Source organism: Denticeps clupeoides, chromosome 3, assembly GCF_900700375.1.
Source record: "Denticeps clupeoides chromosome 3, fDenClu1.1, whole genome shotgun sequence".
NCBI lineage: Eukaryota > Metazoa > Chordata > Actinopteri > Clupeiformes > Denticipitidae > Denticeps > Denticeps clupeoides.
In genome coordinates, this window is record NC_041709.1 from 21,909,939 (window position 1) to 21,917,893 (window position 7,955).

A 7,955-nucleotide genomic window follows, 5' to 3' on the forward strand; every position below is an offset into this window, starting at 1 on the left:
CAAAAGAACATGCCATGCCAATTCGTCCTCTGGAATCAAATGCCCAAGCATCAATGGAAGCAACCTTAACAGTGTCCAATTTTCATGTCCATTGCCCCCAATGGTGTTTCTTTTGGAAAAGTTGTGTGGTATCACATGTGGCTTGTTTGTCTTATCTGTACCTGTATAAGGGAATTTAACTATGATTTTGTTGAGATGTTCAACAGTGACATTTTTTTTAGATACAAGAACTGCAAGACACTGTGCAAGCTCAACTGGCACGATTCCCTCCAAAAGATCATGCAGAATATCTGGTGGATAACCAGAGATAACACAGAAGTGTTTAAGATGCTTTGTGAACACACACTCTTTTTTTAACACCAAAGGATGGAGCATTTGTCTGCTTAGCCAGCTTCACATGAGATTCCTGACCTTCTTTTGACCTTCGTACAAAACAACCAGAGCGGATCTCATTTGTCTGAATATCTGAGCGTTTTGCTAAGCAAAATCTACAGAAATATTCTCCAGAAAAATTTTCAATAAAGCCTGCTATCCCATGCGCTCCAAGGTTATCTGCCACTACAAATTGAAGAGCCCCTTTGAGAAATTTACCCAACTGAGAGACAAAGACTCCATGTTCCTCAAGAGTACACAAATCTTGAATGAGAGGTTCCAGAACTCTATGGTACCCAAATGTCTTTACATCATCAGTTTTGCAAAGCACTGCTAAGTAAATCTTAGACAAAGCTGAATGTGATCCAGGAGTTAGATTGTTTGTTTAAAATCCAATAAATTGCACAGAGTTTGTGTATTTTTCTAGATGTGCCAAGGGGATTGCAAACTTCAAAATCATCCACATATAAACTTAAAGACAGTCGTAAATCATCCACTGAGAAAAAAACTGTTCTCTCTGTAAATGTTGCCGTCCTTAAATGTTCTGTATTCTTTAATACCACCACTATGCTGCTACTTTGCAAAATCTGCTGTAAAGATTGCAATATGGGAATATACTGATATGTTCGGTTTTCTTTAAAATCAAGAATGTATTCAATTAGCTCAACAACATGAAAATTATCTTTGTAATATTTCTTGCGCAGATAATCAGAGCTAAGGAGACTACCCTTGATAATAGCTTTGAACAAAGGGGTAGAGGAAGAGGCTGCAGCAGCTATTTCCTGTATAACTGCTTTATCTACAATAATGTTATGGCTACGCAATACGTCGTGAATACTATTAATCGATAGGGCCACAGATGCAGATGTATGCAAAAAATGCAATTCCTCTAAAAATTCATTCACTACAGTAGCTGGCACATGACTAACATGCTATAATTTTAACAATGCTGCAGCAAAATAATACTCTTAATTATTTTTGACAAGTCTAATTCCACAGAATCACTGCTGAGATGAACACTAACTGTTTCAGCTACAGTGTTGTCATCCTCCAAAACATGCTCTTGCAAGTCATCAAAATCCCTTGCAGTTTTAATTATGCCAGGCTTGAAATCTTTGACTGAATGTGAATTATGCTTTCTGTTCTTGTGAGACTGAAAAGTTGCATATATATTTGTCTCAAAGCTACAACCAATAAATACACACTGGACTGTCTCATTACTCCGTAAATGTTGTATTATGATGCAGGAAAAATTCCCTTTCAGATGGAAGATCACTACATGTACATGCAGGGCAACTAAACGTTGACAAAGGGATTTGTTCTTGTGACGCATGCATTTTGTGGACTCTACTTAAATGTATACAAAGGCTATTCCATGTTTTGAAGGTGCACTGACAAGTCAAATATGGACATGGATAACGCCTGCTACAAGCATAATGTCTGTGCCTTAGTCTGTAATGTTTAAGCAAACCAGGCCTACTGGATTCCACAGCAGTACACTGTTTACACTTCCACATGCACTGTAAGACAAAAATAAAAAAAAAATTCTGGACCATTACTACATAATGATTTTGCACCTACCTCTAGTCAGTTAAAAGCAATTCCAATACTTGATAAAATAACAGTGTACTAAAACCTAAAAAAAATAGAAGTTATAACCAAGCCTAAATATAAAAAATAATTTAAAAATATATTTTTAAAAAATTACATATAAAAAATACATTTCCTGTATAACTGCTTTTTGAACAATAATGTTACGTCTGTGCAACATGTCCTGAATGTTATTAATCGAGAGGGGCACCGATGCAAATGTACGCAAAAAAATAAATTCTGCTAAAATGTATAGACTATAGTGGCTGGCACATGACTAACATGCTCTAATATTAAATAAAGAATTTGAACTTACCTGTAGTCACTTAAAAACAGTTCCAATACTTTGATGAGTGTCTACTACAATCTAAAACAGAATCACAACAGGAAAGAAGTTAACCAAATCAAAAACCTTGCACACATGCAAAAGTTTGTACAAATAACAGTCTGGTTGTGGGAAAAAATATCCTAAAACATTTAAATGTTTTAAATATAAATATTAAATGTGTTTTAAGAGTGTAATATTAAAAGAGTGTATTTCTGACACCATGCTATAACTTAAGAGTGAGGAACATCAGCTTCCTGCTAATATAACAACATGATTATTAAATTTTGCTTATAATTATTAAAAGTAGAGGTGGGCATAGATTAATTTTCTTAATCTAGATTAATCACACTGTAATCTTGGAATAAGCAAGAGTAAGCAAAATCTAGATTAAAATGCCTCATTTGAATTCTGCCGAAGGCATTCAGAATATGTGTGCTACCCAAATAATGACTTTGAGTCTTTGAGAACGGGTTTCTCAAGATCAAGGTTAAATAGCTGCATCCATGTTTCCACGTCACGTTTGATGTGGTAATTTCACAGTTCGAAGACTCGTTCTCGCCTCCTACAGTGCAATTCGGCTAGGTATACATCCGCGCTAAAATATCAAGGTGAAAGTCATCATAGTGTAGCGGTTCTTCTGCGTTGTGTAACTTTTTGATTTCGTTTCTTGAACCACAAATGATGAGCTGACACCCAAGAGATATTCTGTGCAAAGTGTATTCTGTACAAAAAGCAAGATCGCGTCAGAACATCGCGTCACACATCGCGTCTTTCTGCACCTCTCTACAATATACAGTATTAAAAGAACATAAAACAAATTCAAAAAATATTCGTAATATGTACATAAATTAAAATGAAAGAAATAACTTTTTGCACACAAACCCCACGCACCTCTCACAGCTCACGCCATGTGTCCAAGAGACCTGAACCGGGTCTCAAAAACAAAATAAAAGTCTTTAGGAAATAAGAAATTAGTTAGCACAGTGTACAGGCCATCCATTTCATCAGAATCATTACGGTCGATTATTCCTTTTGACAACCTAGTAACATTTATGTCGGTCGACAGAACATGGAAACGCATAAAGAAACGTCACGTTTTTACCTTGCAGAGACCGGTAGACACCACAGCTCATTCCCATGTTTTGCATCAGTATACCGGAGAGTTTTAAAAAGACTTTTAAACCCGTTTCTGCGCAAAATGACTAAAATAATTAGTAGTGCGATCTAAATGATATTATTTCTTAACACTGGCCCAACAATGAAATCGCATTTTGATACTGTCCTTGCAACTCGGGTCTCCGAGGTTATTTGCCCCGCGCAGCTTGAAAAAAGCCCGAGAGTGGAAAGGTTACCAATGAACGCGCTACAGGTGGCTAATCTACTGCCCGTTTTATTTTTTTATTTTTTTGACATCGATGATAAGATATATACGGTTGAGGGAGACCTAGAATATATGAATATGTCATGGGGGGTGCTTACGACCCTGGTTCGTTCATTAATTAACAGTAACTTTACTGAAAATATTGATGGGTTTTGTGTCCTCTTTGTTCCTATTACACATTGTAGTTTACCATGCTATGTTATGCTGTTAGTCAGAATGGTTGATTAAACATTAATAGCTGCAACCTAAAGGCTAACGTAAATTATTATTAAACACACTCTAAATTAGCTATTTTCACACAATTCTTGAATAACATTATTTTCTGACATGCAGCATGAAATTAATATTCGGATGGTGATAGATTAAAAAAGTAACACTTACCTCACATGTTCTTTTGGCGCTGAACAGTGCTTCTTCATCCGTTCCGGCTGACGACGTACATCCGGTTATGATTAACGAAAAATGTTCATGTTGACTCAACTACAAAAAAAAATGTAAACCTATTTTTCTCTAAATTATGTTGACTAAATTAAATTCAATTAAGATCAAATGATTTTAATCAATATTTAAGTCATATCTTCTCATTTTAATCACTTAAATTAGTTTTTTGAGTGTACAGGTGTGTGTGTGTGTGTGTGTGTGTGTGTGTGTGTGTGTGCGTGCGTGTGTGTGTCTGTCTACGGGATTGTATGAGCTAAATAAATGTACTAATACTGTGTGTACTCTCACGTGTTCTGTGTGGCTGGCTGTGTCCTGTGTATTTTTGTGTCCTGTCTCTTTTAGGTTGACTTCGAGGGAGGAGTTCCTATTGGTCACCTCCACCTATATAAAGAGACTTCGGATGATGTTCGGGAGGTCCCCAGGGTCTGCTGGGCCCTTACTATTTTGGGAGATCCACAGGGTTCACGGAGATCTGCAAGGAGCTCCGTTGGGGATCTCATTCGTGTGTCTTGCTGCTTTGTGTGATAGACCCTTTGTTGTGAGCCTGGTAGCTTTATGTGCCTTTTTCATTAACTTTTGTGCGTGTTTGAGAAAATCCCTTCCTTTAGGCTGATAAATGGGGGATTGTCGTCCGGGATGTTTTCCCCTGGTTCGGTGTTTGTGATCAGAGTCTTATATCCGGTAAGTTAGGGTGTCTCTTGGGGTCTTTGCTGTGGCAATGCCCTCCCTGCAGAGCACCACATTTGATAATTTTGCTTTGTTATATTTCCTTTCTTTCTTTTGGAGCTACTCCAGGTGGGGGGACGTCGTCACACGGACAGCCTCGGCTTGAGTCTGACTGGGGTGACGTTCGGCCTTCAACCCTCCGAAGATCTGGTAGGTTAAGGCATCTTATGTTAGGCAGGTTTAGGACCGGATTTACTATTTTGCTGGGGTGTTTGTGGCCTCAGGTACACGTTCGGTGGAGAGGAGTTGTGTAAGCTGGGGTGGTTGTCAGTATTCAGCATTTCAGCATTTCTTAGACCCCATAGACTTAGGAACGTGACAGTACATGTGTGATAGGATGGTTGTGTTTTCAAGAAGCCGACCCACCCAGTCTCTCACTCTCGACTTCCTTCTTGTACAAATGGAGATGCGTTTGCTCAACGACCCAACTGTGCTCGTGCACTAATGGTGCTCGTGCACTAATGGTGAGTTCCAGACTGTTCAGGGCAGTTCACTATCATTTTATTCATAGCTGTGATTGTTTGCATGTCAGTGTTTGCTACCATGACAGTTTAATGTTTCAAACTAAAACAGTTCTGTCTAATCCTTAAAATGACATTTGATTCTTCAGAGTGTTCCAGTGGGAATGGCCAGACTCTATATTGCTCCACTAGTGACTGAACGTCCTGCATTGGTGAGACATGCTTTGATTATTTACTGTTTGTTTCTTTTGAATCTTCTGTAGATTCTGACTCTACATCTTTTTCCTCCTGGTCTGTAGCCTGTGATTCGCTGTGAGCGACGTGGGCTTTTCCGTATTTGATGGAGCAGATACCTCACTGGAAGAGTGTAAATGAGGCCTGTAACCATCAGATGGCCTGAGGACCATCAGAAATTCCACCAGAAGAGCCTGACCTGGGCTGGGGAGCAAAAAAAAAAGAGATTGTACATAATGTAAATAAATTGTTAATTCCTCTACATTATTGGACATGGGTTTTATATGGGTGTGAATACCCAGGTATGTTTATTAAGGTGGAGAATAAAACACATCTGAGCATCTTATGTGGGTTCAGTTTCCCTATTTTAAAAGTTAATACAAAGTGTGTTTATAGCCTAATAGAACAGTTGTCTTTTACATCCCCTCAATCTTTTCAAATTGTGCCCTTGAGGTGTGTGTGTGTGTGTTAGAGAGAAATTCCCATTCCTGAGCTTATTCTGAGTCGGAACATTTACCAACCACTCCCCCTGGGGATATGGGGATTTTAAAACCTTGTCTTTTTCATTTATTGTTCATAAAACAATATGTTTGTGTCAAAATATCTATATAATTATTACAATTGATAATAGGATGTTGATAATGTTAATTTTCCCATAGCATTACACACAAACGCATGTCTAAGAAGTAGACTAAGGTAAATGATACAAGGTTAAAAAAATAAAAAAAAAAACTACTAGAAGGCTGGTTTTGTTAGCATTGGCAGCTTTAAAATAAACGCACACATAAATACCATAACTGTTGTAAAACTGGGGAGAACAGAGTAAAAAACTCTCTCTCTACACACAAAAGCACTGTATTCAAACCACTCCGGCTTGATTTTTTCCTGGCAGAAAGAGGCATGGCACAATAGAGGTTAAAAGATGAACAGTTTCTAATTTATTAACACCAGTAAATTATTATTGCAGTTACATGTGAATATTGTATGTAAAAAATGTACCAATGTCACAGAGAAAAGCTAAATTAAAGACTGGAGGAAAGATAGAAAAGGACAGCACTGCCTAAACCAAGTTTCAGAGACATCACCTGATCCTGGAGAAAAATGGGAGGAGAGCAAAGACTCGGAAGCCAGAAGGCTTCCGATTGAAAAAAGCTGAGAAAGAAAACTTTATATTTATTTAGCAGATTCTTTAATGTAAAATGATTCAATAACTCATTTGTGCCAGGCTCATAACTTGGGTTCTGCCAAGCTTCAAGTTATCGTCTCCAGATATCTTTATGCCCTAAAACCATGGTACCTGAGAGTGAATTGCTAATTAACGACACCTTAAAAATGAAAATGAGCGCATTGTCATCATACAGCAGGAGCCCAGCTGCCATTCCATTTGCACATGACTCAGGAAGTAATTCAAGTGGTGGATGGTCGGGTTATGTGACCGAGCGTATGTTGGAAAGATTAACTAGACTGCTGTGTTTAACCCTTCCTGCTCTACCCTAAATGTGAAACTTCCGTTCATCTGTGCTGACATACCTTGACTTGTCTGTCAGTGGGGGAGAGTTGAGGCTGTGTACTGACTGCATCTCCCCATTCAGCTTTACATAATCCTCAGCAGGGGCCGACTCTGCTGACTGCCTGTGTATTATTACCCCCATTTCTGCTCCCAACAATTTGCCTGTTTGGATTTAAGATCCCAAGTGTGTGTGTGTGTGTGTGTGGTTGTGTAGAAGGGTGAGGGGAAAAAGACCGATTTCTATTGTTCCCTTATTTTAAATTGTAATAGGCTATAAAAGGGGGGGCAGTTCATGTCAGTTCATCAACCTCATGGACGTTTGTTATGGGTCAAGTGGCACACATACTTTGTGATGCTGTCATCCTGGACCACCTGAGATGATCATTAAAAGTATTGGTAATGTAATGCAATTAAACATCTGAATGGCAATAAATAATACAATAAATGCAATAACACACCAAATATAGTCCCAATAATTTTGCCGATGGACACATTGTCATAAATATATTTACAGACGTTTGTGAACCAAACATAGCTTTCTATATATCAGCATAACATATCAGCAACATAATTATACCGCATACATTATAATGTATTTCATTGTAATTATTCCACAGGTTACACTTGACTAAGGCTAGACAATAAAATCTTAATAAATCATACTTTTAAAACCTCTAACCTTTTCTATTCCCTAACACTGCTAAGAACAATCGAATGCCACATTTAGTTTCTGCTCATAAATGCTTTACCATCTACCAGTAAAACATTCCCACAAACAAACTAGGAAATTGTAGTCAGACTCACTATATGAACACATACGTATGGTAAATGCATTTAGCAGACTGTACAGAATCCAATAGATGTCCTATAGGCTATATTACTTATATTAATTAATGGGAAGGAATCATACAA

The 7,955-nt window shown here is 37.9% G+C and overlaps 1 long non-coding RNA gene across 1 annotated transcript; it reads left to right on the top strand.

Moving 5' to 3' along the window:
- The first annotated feature begins 3,134 nt into the window (after window positions 1-3,134).
- Window positions 3,135-5,879, top strand: LOC114786289 (uncharacterized). The gene is made up of 5 exons (XR_003749188.1): window positions 3,135-4,793; window positions 4,899-4,988; window positions 5,245-5,302; window positions 5,449-5,511; window positions 5,599-5,879. It is a non-coding gene; the product is annotated as an uncharacterized LOC114786289 (long non-coding RNA).
- The last annotated feature ends 2,076 nt before the right edge of the window (window positions 5,880-7,955 follow it).